This window comes from Ursus americanus, chromosome 20, assembly GCF_024610735.1.
Source record: "Ursus americanus isolate L20-20 chromosome 20, mUrsAme1.1.p, whole genome shotgun sequence".
Classification (NCBI taxonomy): domain Eukaryota; kingdom Metazoa; phylum Chordata; class Mammalia; order Carnivora; family Ursidae; genus Ursus; species Ursus americanus.
Window position 1 is genome coordinate 11,789,283 of NC_142146.1, and position 12,135 is coordinate 11,801,417.

Here is a 12,135-nt window from a genome sequence, read left to right on the forward strand (position 1 = left end):
CTATTTATGTGGGGGTTGGTGGTGACTAGAAATGGGAAGGGACAAGTATGAGTTTGAGAAAGGGTGTGGGAGTCCTCTGGTGCCCAGTCTCCTTTTGCCTGGGACCAGGAGGCTGGGAGTGGCCTGCCCAGGTGTGCACGCAGCACCACCTAGTGGTCCAGGGAAGCACCAGCAACAGGAGTGGCAGCCTTTTCCCGGAGGCCAGACATGTGCGGTGCTCTGGGGTCCGCAACTTCTGAAAGGGATTGAAGGAAAGAGGAGGTCAATTGTCCAGAGAATTGGACAGGTAAGGCAGACAGCTTCTGTTGTGTAGAACAAAACAAATCTCCCTCCGCCCCTCCATGCCTTCCTCTGTCTTGTTCCTTCCACCTTTATTTTAGTTGAGCCCCATCTGCTCTTTGCTGGAGTTGATTCCAGAATTTCTTTTTTTTAATTTTTTTTTTAATTTTTATTTTTTTGCAAGGAGGAGAGTATATGAGAGCCAAGGATGACCATGTCTTCCTGCTTCAGCTGCTTGTTAGGAGGTCCTGGTGGTGGTGTGATTTCAGTGCCATGCAGGCAGCTTTATTCTTCTAGCTCTCAGTCATCATACGTTGCGTCATTTTAAACCAAGTGTGTATTAGTCAGGTTTGGCTGGACAACAGACCACTCCCAAATCCACAGTGGCTACTGCAATGTTTATTCCTAGATCGTGGTCGTAGGTCACCTGAGGGTTGACCTTCAATCGGGTCTGCTTTACTTACCTCTCATTTGAGGATTTGGACTCAAGGGGCCCTGGCTGTCTAGGGCCGTACCCTTCTGGCTGAACACAGGGCCACGTGCACAAACTCAACCAACACATTCAGAGTCCCTGGCTGGACAGGCAGTAAGTGACGTCCACTCACATTCCAGACCGGCCGAGGCGAGTTCTGTGGCCCGGCTCAGTCACAGAGCTGCAAAGTGGTATTTTGTTCACAGTGCACCAAAACCAAAGGCAGATAGTGAAGGAGGAATTGCGAATAAGATGAGCGGCCGGATGTTAGAAGATCCTCGAATGGCGGAGGCCCCTCGGTGGCCTTCAGGAAGCTTCAGGGAGTCAGTGATCTCTCCTATGGCCTAGAATAGGGGTTGGCAGACCTTTCCCTAAAGCCCAGAGAGTAAATATTTCAGGTTCGTGGATCACATGACCTGTGTTGCAACAAGGTGGCCGGAAGCAGCCATAGACGATACCTAAAGGAATGGGTGTGGGACTGGGCTTCAGTAAAACCCTTATTTATGAAAACAAGCCGGGGCTGGATTTGACCATGGATCCTAGTTGGTGGATGCCTGGCTTAGACGTTCAAGCCCTGATTTCTCTCTGGGTGTCAGCTTAACAGTAAGAGAGGAATACCCCTTGTTAGTTGGGAGGCTGCTGGTGAGTCCAGTAATACCCCACCCACTGTTCAGCATGGTTAAGCTGTAAACTGCTGTTCCCTGTCATTGAATTTTCTAGGCAGCCAAAGCTTATTTTCTAAGTATGAAATGTCATTTTGCTTAACCTGTTCTCCATAGAAATGTCTGGAAAGGGTATTAGAAGATCCTTGGTCATTCCAAGGATGGTGGGGAAGGCAATTTAACCTTCCTGTTGGATTCAGATTTATCTTTCGCGAACAGCGTTTTTGATGAGGGACTTTGAGGTGTGCCTAAGTGAGGGTAGTAGGTATGCTCAGTGACTCTACTTTCCTGTCTCTTGTGGTTACATTTTCGTGTGTTTGTGTGTGTAACCACGTCACTGAGATATAATTCACCCATTTAAAGTGTATAATTTTATGGCTTCTAGTTCGTTCACAGGGTTGTGCAGTTATTACCACCAATCAATTTTAGAACAGTTTCATCACCCCCAAAAGAAACCCCAGATCCTTTAGCTATCACCCCCAATCCGCTCTCATCCACACCCCACCCGACAGTGTGGCTGAATTTTTAATGAGCTTTCGGAGGGTCACCTCTTGGAATCTGCTGCCCTGGTTTCTTGGCCCTAACAGGCTCAGCCCTGGCCTTGGAGAGCAGAGCGAGGAATCTTCTTGAATGGTCATCGTGCTAGGCAGGTGTATACCCAGTAGAGACTTTCATTGTGCCTGACACCTGGGCCTCAGAACTACATCAGCTGAGGACATAGCTTTAACATTTTCTCCTTTATCATACCTTTCTATTTCTTCATTTGTGTTCTGCTTTGGAGGAGTCGCCCTTTGTAATTTTCTACTTTTCGAATTTATGTTTGTGTTGGTTTGAAACCTGGTTCAAGCAACATGGAATCATTCCACACTCAGGTTTTATTGGTTTTATCTGTTTTGCTTAACTGCTTATTGTCGGGCTGTAGTAATGGTTTTGGGGATGAGTTTGTAGTCTTTTAATATCCAGATGATCTCACTTCATGTTTTGAAAAAGTAGCCATTGTTCACCTATAAACAGAATTTCCTGCCTAGGAAGTCATTTAGACGAACAATAAAGCAGTGGACCACATTCAATGGTCGAGGCATGGTAGGCATTATGATTTTATAAAATTGTGTTCTATTAATAACATAAACTTTTCCTGATTTGACATCTGACTGTTGATCTCAGAGTTTGACCTTCGACATTAATTGGCTTTCATTCCACAGTAAAAGCTAACTTTGGGGAGGAGAGGACAAGTGGGAGGATGTGGCCCTTGAATTCTGGCAGCTGCTCCGCTCAGGCTGCCTTGAAAGCTTTAGAGAGGCTAACTATAAATACTGGGTATAGATGTTTTTGGAAAACAGAAAGCAAGTGTAAGTGTAAAAAGTTAATAATTTTAAAACAGGAGACTGAATCTGAACCCACATATTAAATCAACGGGAGGTTAGAGCTGCGGAGGGAGGTTGGTGAGGTGAAGTATAATGGGCTATCCTTTCTTTGTTCTGGAGAATCAGAGAAACAGAGATTTACCTCCTAGTGACTTACAGGTAACTACCAGTATCAGTCAGGATTAGGTTTGGCTGCACAGAACAGCCATTTCACCTGGTAGGATTTTTATGGTGACGGTAGCGCTCCATCCATGTTTGCCTTGTTATTACTGTAGTTTGTTATCATTATGAAAAGTACAGCTGGATCCCTCCATCACTCTCACACCCAATAAAATCCAGATGGCTCAAAGATAGAACGTCAAGAATGAAGCCATAAAAGTGGTAGAAGTAAATATCGCTGGATATTGTAATAATCTTGAGACGGGCAAGGCCAGGCTGCAGCCTGACACAGAGGCTAGAACTGTAAAGAAAATGATGAAACCAGGTTTCAAACCAACACAAAAAGAAAATGATCCATCATTTTAATTTAAAAATTTAAAAATTTTTAATTTTAATTTAATTTAAATTAAATTAATTTAATTTAATTAATTTATTAATATTTTTATTTTATAATATTTAATTTTATATTATAAAATTATATTATAAAATATATATATTTTTTATATTTATATTTTTTATATATATACATATATATGTATATATATGTATATATATACAAATTTATATATGTATATACATATATATATGCATATATATATAAAACATATATATACATATATATGTATATGTATATATGTATATATATAAATTTATATATATATTTATATATATAAAATTATATTATAACATTATAATATTTAAATTAAATTAATAATTTAATTAATAATTTAATTTAATTTAATTTAATAAATTTAATTAATTTAATTTAATTTAAATTAATTTAAAAATTAAGCCTTAATTTAAAAATTAAGCCTGAGACAGGGATTCTTGCTGTAGCACGATGTATCTGTTCCTGAAAAGCTCTCACGTTTTGCATAATTGCAGGCCAGAAATAACAGGAGTTAGGTGACTTTGTAACCAGAACACTAGACCGTACGAAGCACAAACAGTATACTGGGAGATAAGGGGAGGCTGCAGAAACCGTGCAGGACAAAGGCTGTGAGCCCTGCAGCTCCCATGAAGGTGGGCATAGGAGGAAATGCAGCCTGAGAGCCATGCAACGCTGGGGTGCCCCTTCTTGGAGATGGAGCCCTACATGTAGCGCTTATTTTAAACTTTAAAATAGGGCCATATGGGCTCCTGCCTGTGCAGTATAAGAGCACTTCCCTACTTACCACCAGCATATGAGCTCCTGCTAGAAAGTCCCGTTGCAGCACACAAGGCTGTGTGGGGAAACCAAGGAAACACGAGTAGGGTTGCGAGACGAGGGACAAGCCAATAGGGGGGTGGCGGGAACAGTTGCACTATATTTGATAGAGGATTAATATAAAGCTTCTTTGTGTATATCAGTATTAAAGAAGAGATAAGCAAGAAAAAATATATGTGAAATCCTGTAAAAGAACTGTAAATGGCCAATATGTCCATGAAAACATGTGGGATATTATTAAGGAATAAATGCAAACGGCCAACAGGTGCATGAAAAGGTGTTCAGCATCACCAGGTATCAGGGAAATGCAAACCAAAACCACGATGAGTTATCACCTCACAGCTGTTATAATGGCTTGTATGGAAAAGACAAGAGACAACAGGTGTTGGCGAGGGTGTGGAAAAAAGGGGACCCTCGTGCACTGTTGACGGGAATGTAAATTGATGCAGCCAATTTGGAAAGGATATTTATTTCAGTGTTCTTTAATTGCAAAAATATGAAATGTTTGTGAATGGGGTATCACATAACTGAATTGTGGTCAGTGCGGAAAATGGAATGCCATGCAGCCCTTTAAAAGGAGGCGGATCAGAATTTACTGTCATGGAGAGATGTCCGTGACATATTGATGACATCACCAGTGAATTTTCCAAGGCATATGGAGGGGAGAGAAATAAAATCACAGCAAGTAGAGAAGAGATTTTCAGAGTGGTTTTGGAATTAATGACTATCTCCAGTGCTTTTGGACATTTTCCTTCCTTCTTTTAAATATGTGACAAGCTCACCTGTGCAATTCTCATCCGTCGGCAAGTACTGTTACCTCTATCTTCAGTGTGTTTCCTGAATCCAGCCACTTCTACCTATGTCATTCTAGCCTGAGCCACCATCGGTTCTTGCCTGGACTGTAGCAGTAGCATCCTGGCTTATCCCCAACTGGTAGCCCCTTCAGTCTGCCCACACAGCAGCCAGGGAGGCCTGTGTAATCCTTGCGTCAGAACATGGCGGTCTTGTAGTGGGGCTGCCCACTGCGGCCACAGTGAGTTCAGGCCTCCTGCTGTGGCCTAAAGGTTCTGGGTGCTGTGGCCTGTCACCCCTCACCTGCATTGCTCTCCCTGCCCGGGCTCCAGCCACATAGGATGCCTCTGGCTTTTCTTTATATTTACTCTTCCCTGTGCTTGGAACACTGTCCCCCTTAGATCTTCATTCCGGTTTCTGCCCCAGTGACCCTTTCCCAGAAATGAACAAATAATTGATATTCATGACTTTATAATATTCCATTAAGTGGGTATGATTTACTTAAGTACTGCACTTTTGCTAGACATGAAGGTTGTATTTGGCAATGCAGTGAACATCTTTTCGTTTTTAAAATCTAGCATTTTAAAATTCAAATATAATTAATTTACAGGGGTCTGTTCTCAGGTGTAGAATATAATGAGTCACCATTTCTGTACATTTCTCAGTGCTCATCAAGATAAACGTACTCTTAATCCCCTTTATCTCTTTCGCCCACCCCGCCCCCACTTCCCCTGTGGCAACCACCAGCTTATTCTCTGAATTTAAGAGTCTGTTTTTTTTTGTTTCTTTTTTTTGCAATGAACATTTTTTAAAAAGGGTATTGAGGATGTGACTGTTAACATATAGGTATGTACAGAAATAATTTACAGGTACTTACGACGCTCATTTGTTTTTGATAAGCTTTTGTTGTTTTAATTTTGGATCTCCTAAGTAGTTGGCCCAAATTTGGGTGATCATTGTTCAAGCAAGGACAATTTTTAACAGCTTCGTTGAGGTGTAATTTGTGTAACCATACAATGTAAGTACATAATTGAGAGATTTTGCAGTGGACTTAGAGCTGTACCACCCGCCAGAGAATCTGTACCATCTCCCATTCCCATCTACAGTGTGCAGGGGTCCCAGTTTCTTCACATCCCCTCTGCCTCACACTACTGTCTTTTTTGTTTTAGCCATTCTAGCAAGTGTGTCATGGTATCACGGTGTGGTCTATCAGCGAGGACACTTTTGTTATTAGGGTTTTTAAACTGTGTTAAAATCTATGTAACATTGCCCACTTAACCATTTTGAAAGTGTGTAATTCAGTTAGTATTTGATGCATTCAAATGTGTGTAGACACTATCTATTTCCAGAACATTTCATCCCCCCCAAAGGAAACTTCCCACCCGTGAGCGCTCATTCCCGTTCCTCCCTCCCCTTAGCCTCCGGCACCAGTCTGCTTTCTGTCTCAATGACTTCATGTATTCTGGATGTTTCGTAGAAAGGGAGACATATCCAGTGTGGTCTTGGCTTCTTTGACTTCGCATGATGTCTTCCGTGTTCATTCACATCATAGCAGCTATCCTTTTTATGGCAGAATGACATTCTGTTGTACGGATATACCACATTTTCTTTACCAGTTCATCCATTGGTCGACATTGGGTTGTTTCCACCTTTTGGCTACTGGGAAGAGTGTTGCTGTGACGTTCGTGTACAAGAGTTAGTTTGAGGGGCGCCTGGGTGGCGCAGTCATTAAGCGTCTGCCTTCGGCTCAGGGCGTGATCCTGGCATTCTGGGATCAAGCCCCACATCAGGCTCCTCCGCTAGGAGCCTGCTTCTTCCTCTCTCACTCCCCCTGCTTGTGTTGCCTCTCTCGCTGGCTGTCTCTCTCTCTGTCAGATAAATAAATAAAATCTTTAAAAAAAAAAAAAAAGTTAGTTTGAATACCCACTTCCGGTCCCTTTGGGTATAAACCCAGGAGTGGAATTGCCGGGTCATATGGTGATTCTGTGTTTAATTTACTGAGGAACTGCCACACTGTTTTCTAGAAGGGACACCTTTGAGTATGACAGAGAGTGATACCGATACTTACGCTGGAACAGCAGGCACGAACTGGGGCTGTCTTGGGCACGCCAAGACAAGTGGGGTCCTTGTTCAGCCCAGCCCCTCCGCCTCCTCTCTTCCCTTCCCTCCTGGTGTCAGCCACCATCCAGATGGTGTGCTTCGTCCTCTCGCACGTTCTCCAACTTCTGTTCCATGTGTATCTTTTCTTGTCGCCGAGGTCCCCAGGTTCCCAGTCTGAGAGATGAAAGAAAATCCCTAATGCAGTGACCGTCTTTTATTTCTTTTAAAAAAATAGTGGTAAAGTATCTATAACATAAAGTTTATCATTTTAGCTGTTTTTAAGTGTACAGTTCTGTAGCATTAAGTCCCTTCAGTGTTGAGCAAGTACCACTTTCATCCATCTCCAGAACTTTGTCATTTTCCCCAGCTGAAACTCTGCACCCTTTAAACACTAACCCCCCAGACTGCTCCCTCCAGCCTCCAGCCACCACCATTCTGCTTTCTGTTTCCACACATTTGCCACTCTAGCTACCTCGTAAAAGAGGAAGCATGCAGTGTTTGCCCTTTTCTGACTGGCTTATTTCACCTCGTATAGTGTCTTCAAGGTTCATCCATGGTGTAGCGTGTGCCAGAATTTCCTTCCTACTTAGTGCCGAATGATATCTCACTGTATGTATAGACCACGTTTTGATATCCATTCATTCATCCGTGACCACTTAGGTTGCTTCTACCTTTTAGCTGTTGTGAGTAATGCTGCTGTGAACATGGGTGTACAAGTTCCTGCAGTTGCTTCTGGATATATACCCAGATTTGGAATTAAAAAAAATTTTTTTTAATTTATTTGAGAGAGAGAAAGAAAGAACAAGCAGGGGAAGGGGCAGAGGGAGAGAGAGAAACAGACTCCCCACTGAGCAGGGAGCCCGATGTGGGACTGGATCCCAGGACCCTGGGATCATGACCTGAGCCGAAGGCAGACACTTAACCGACTGAGCCACCCAGGCGCCCCCCAGACTTGGAATTGTTGGCTCATAAGATAGTTCTGTGTTTAACTCTTGAGGAAACTGGTGATGCATGTTTTTATCAGATGCACTATAAACATGCTTATATATTTGGCACTTCAGATTTTTTGGATTCCTTTCTTAGATTTGATCCTATAGTGCGAGTACTGGCTTGAGGGTCATGACACATTTTTGGTTCTCCAAACATGCTGTCAGACTGTTTACTGCCACCGTTGTTCCAATTTACACCAGCTCCATCTGTCTAAACCCTAATTCAGCTGTGAGCACTTTAATTGCAGTCATCACACCGACCCTGGCTATTTTTGTGTGAAATTATTTTCCCCTTGGTAATTTAATAATTATAAAATAGACGCTTTTAAGAGAAATTACCAAGGACATTAGAAAATCAAAGTATTTTTTTCTATTTCTCTCCCACTAAAACAAATTCTAACGGGTAGTAACACTCCCTGTTTTTTGTGCAGGTGTAACTATGGGCTGAATTTATACACAGTGCTTTTTCCTTTTAAAATAAATTTCTGTGCAGTTCAAGCTGGATGTCTCAGTGTTAGAGTCAATCCAGCCTGTAATGTAATATCCTCTGCTTTTGTCGATTTCTATGCAAAGCCCACTGGGGGCACTCTTTCTGAAAAGCTGGATTTGGTTTTGCCATTTGGGGCACCCCCGTAGTGGGATCCACCCCATTTGTTTTGCCCTGCCTGTCCTTGCCCTCTGTTCTTGCACAACAAACTGGCGTGTCCGGGTGGACTGTGCCGCGGTCAGTTGCACAAGATTGCACTTGAGCGTCGCGTCGGCGATCCTGCTTGTGAACGCGGCCGTGGGGCCGATCGGGTGTCGTGGCCGCCGTGCTCCTGGTGGGGGTAGGTGTCCTGCAAGCCAGGGTTCATGTGTGATTATGTGATAGCTCAGGACCCGACACCCAGTCTATGTGGAATGCACCCCGTGTCATTGTTTATGCTTTCTCTTAGAAAGAGTCACTTCTGCTGGCAGTTAGGGTCACAGCCATTGCTGAGAACTCCCCAGTGTGGGTTTTTTTCTTTCTGTAGTTGGCCTTTTCTTTCCGTTTCCATGTGGGTGTCTCTGTGTGGCCCTGCGCCTCCCAGAGATCACTTGCGCTGCTCCCAGCAGGGTAGCTGGGCCTCAGTGGGGTGGGGCAGAAGAGCAGGGGAGGGAAGACTTGTCCCTGTCCCTTCCGGGCTGGACTGTGAGCTGAGGCGCCGCAGGGGGACAGCAGGGCCTCGTGTCTGGTCTGCCTATGGCCCTGCACCTTGTAGGGCCTTTCCCCTGTGTAAGGGGAAGGGCAGGGCAAGGACGGGCTCACTGGGGGCCCACACCGGTTCTCGTGAGGAGTCTGAGAAGGGTCTTGTGTGCAAGTAGGGGCAGGGCGGAGGTGTGGGCGGAGTGGAGCCCGCCGAGAGACCTCCTCACCCTTGCATACTGTTTGAGTGCTGAGTCATGTGCCTTACTTATTGATTTTGTTTTTTAAAGAAAGCACGTTCAGTTAATGAACACCACCAGGGACTAAGTGTCAACCTCAAACGTTGGTGTGCAAGAACCCCTTGGAGGGTTTGACATAAAAGCCAGTTCCTGGGTCACACCACCTAGATCCTGGTACAGGGGGTCTAGGGGGGAATCTCAGCAGCCCTCTGAAGACCCCTCGTTGAGAAGCCTGCCTGTTGGCAACATCACCCCCAAGTATGGTTCTCGGGAAGGTTCCTCAGCAGGGATTGGTAAAGGAAGGGAAATGCTTTCTCGAAGATTCCTTCCCTGGAGGATCCCCGCCTGGACTCACCAGACCGGGAGTGAGCCATATGTAAGTTAGGGTTAGGAGGAAGCGGGCTGGGGTGTGGGGTCCAGCACAGCCCCTTAGTAGCGGAGTCACTTGGGCTCCTCACATAATCTCTGAGACTTGGGTTTCCTCGTGGGTAAAGTGTGCTCTTAATTCTCACCCTGCACCACCCACTGGTTCGGGAGTGTAGATGCAATTCAGAAATGGGTACCACAAGCTTTGTATCATTCAGCATTGTTTGTTGAGCATTTACTGTTTACCCGGCAGGGTGCTGTTTAAACAGCAGGGACAAATCAGCATCCAAGATGGCGCTGTCACTTTCTGAGGCCTCTCATGTGGGGGGCTGTGTACCGGGCCGAGCACCAGTCTCGGGTCTGTTGCTGGTTGCTCAGTGCGATTTGGCTACCACCTCAGCCTCTCTGAGTACAGTCTCTTCTCCGTTACATGAGGCAGTTAAGCCAGTAATTTTTAGCTCTATTGATCCCTTTGTAGTTTGTGAAATGGCAACTTTTGTGATATAGAGCATAACTACTAACCCTGAGTTCCCTGAAGATGCCGAGGTGGGGCTCTCAACTGTGTGACCCTGTAATAGTAGAAAGACAGCAGTCACAAAGTGTCACATGTGTCTCTGGCACTAGTATGGCCCATGTGTAAGTCTTTGCATCTGTGCCCTTTAATCTTAATAATTTCAAGAAGAATGAATTGTTTCCAAGTCTGTGCAAGTGGTTTGCAAGTGGCCGAGGAGGAGAAGGGTCTTGTCCCATGCAGTCTTTAAAACATTGGATTTACCATCACTGCCAAGCAGTGGATGGTAGGAAGCTTACCTCCCCTCCAGAACCTCTTCAAGCACAGACCTGGGGTCATGCTCCTTGACCACCACCCTTGTGGCTAAGTGGAAGCATGGTGGGTAAAGACATGGAATGGTTGGGGTAGAGGAGGAGAAAGTAGAAGATAGATGGGCTTTTAGAATATGGCCAGTTTTGTTGAGTTAAGGTTCCTTTACTTTTTCTTTGATTGTCACCATTACTGTAGTCTAGAACATTCTCCCGAGGCCCAGAGTGAGACGCCAGGTTGGGAAATCCCAGAGCGCAAACAAAATGTGGCCCTCAGGTGTTTACAAAATTCTGAGTGTCTGACATTGAAAAAAAAAATCAAGAAATCTCATGTAAAAATGCAGATTCCTGGCCTCTTGGAAGAAATCAGCATATCCGGGGCTCTGGGTGCCCCCCCACCCCCGCCCCGGGTGGAGCAGGATGTGTTGTACACACCGCTCTTGGCCTGGCTGCTCAGACACGTGTTGGGCAGGAATAGAGCTTTTCTGCAACCTCACGCCTTTGTTCTGTGGATGCAGAAACTGAGTTCCAGACAGATGAAGATGGGACTTGGGGGGTGATGGGGAGAAGTTGGGGACAGAGCCAGGCCTGGGGTCTCCTCCGAGCTCTCAGAACAGCACTTCTGCCATACCTGGCTGGGTCCCACGCACCTTCCGGCAGGTGGCAGTCGCGCTGCTGGCTGGCCTCCCAGTCTGTCTCTTCCCTGACTTGACCCTGTGCTCTTGCTCCCCCTCTCTTCGGATTGTTTCTTCTCAGGAAGCTCTCCTCTTTATCCAGTGCTGTTCTCTCTCTCCTTTTGTTCCTTCTTCTCCCCCTGCTGTTGCCCCAGGACCTCCTAGAGCCTGGGTGAGTGTTTAGGATGCTTCTCTCCTCCATCTGTGCAGTTCCCTGCTCTCCTGGGTCCAGATTCCTCTGCTTCAGCATGCAGGCGGGAGGCCCAGAGACCCCAAGGGATCCACCCGCACCCCATCTGGGGGCGGCTACCACTCAGAGCCTGTAACTTCACGGTCCTGGATACTGATTTCTTCTGAGAGGCCAGGGATCTGTGTCTTTACATGAGACTCCCTGATCTTTAAATGTCAGACACTAATTTAGAGCTGCCGCCTCTGCTGTAAAATGTTGAGCATTATCTCGGGCGCCTGGCAAGTTCCACGAAGCTGGCGTGTCACCTGTGTATCGGAGGGGCCTCCTTCTAGCCCCTCCACGGGAATGAGGATCTAGCCCACGGCAGGTGCCAAGTGGACGTAGCTTCCCCTATAGCCCCAGACCTCCTGGATGCCTAGCAGTCTCCAGCACCCTGTCCCACCTCCCAGCCAGCCCTAAATGGAGCCCTCATCCTCGGTAGAGGGACCCACGCCAAACCTTATGCCTTGGAGAAAACCTAGGAGGGATTGTAGCTCTGAACAGGTGAAGAGACCCCCTTATGTTTTGCTCCCGGAGTGATGCCATAAGAATAGGAGGCATGGGATTGAACTGGTATTTGCTGGGTGAGTGAGGGGACATTCACTTCCCTGTGGGACTT

General features: G+C 45.6%; 1 protein-coding gene across 8 annotated transcripts in view; it reads left to right on the forward strand.

Annotated features, from left to right (window-relative positions):
* The window catches only part of TRAK1 (trafficking kinesin protein 1), a 116,153-nt gene that overhangs the window by 13,573 nt on the left and 90,445 nt on the right, over positions 1–12,135 (forward strand). Inside the window, exon 1 of one of the 8 annotated variants that reach the window (XM_087870119.1) lies at positions 8,713–8,851. The exons of 5 other annotated variants lie outside the window; for them this stretch is intronic. The gene's annotated coding sequence lies outside the window, so the exon portion shown is untranslated. Of the gene's footprint in view, positions 1–8,712; positions 8,852–12,135 lie in introns of those variants that run through there. 2 more of the 8 variants (XM_087870120.1, XM_087870121.1) reach the window with 2 other exon arrangements.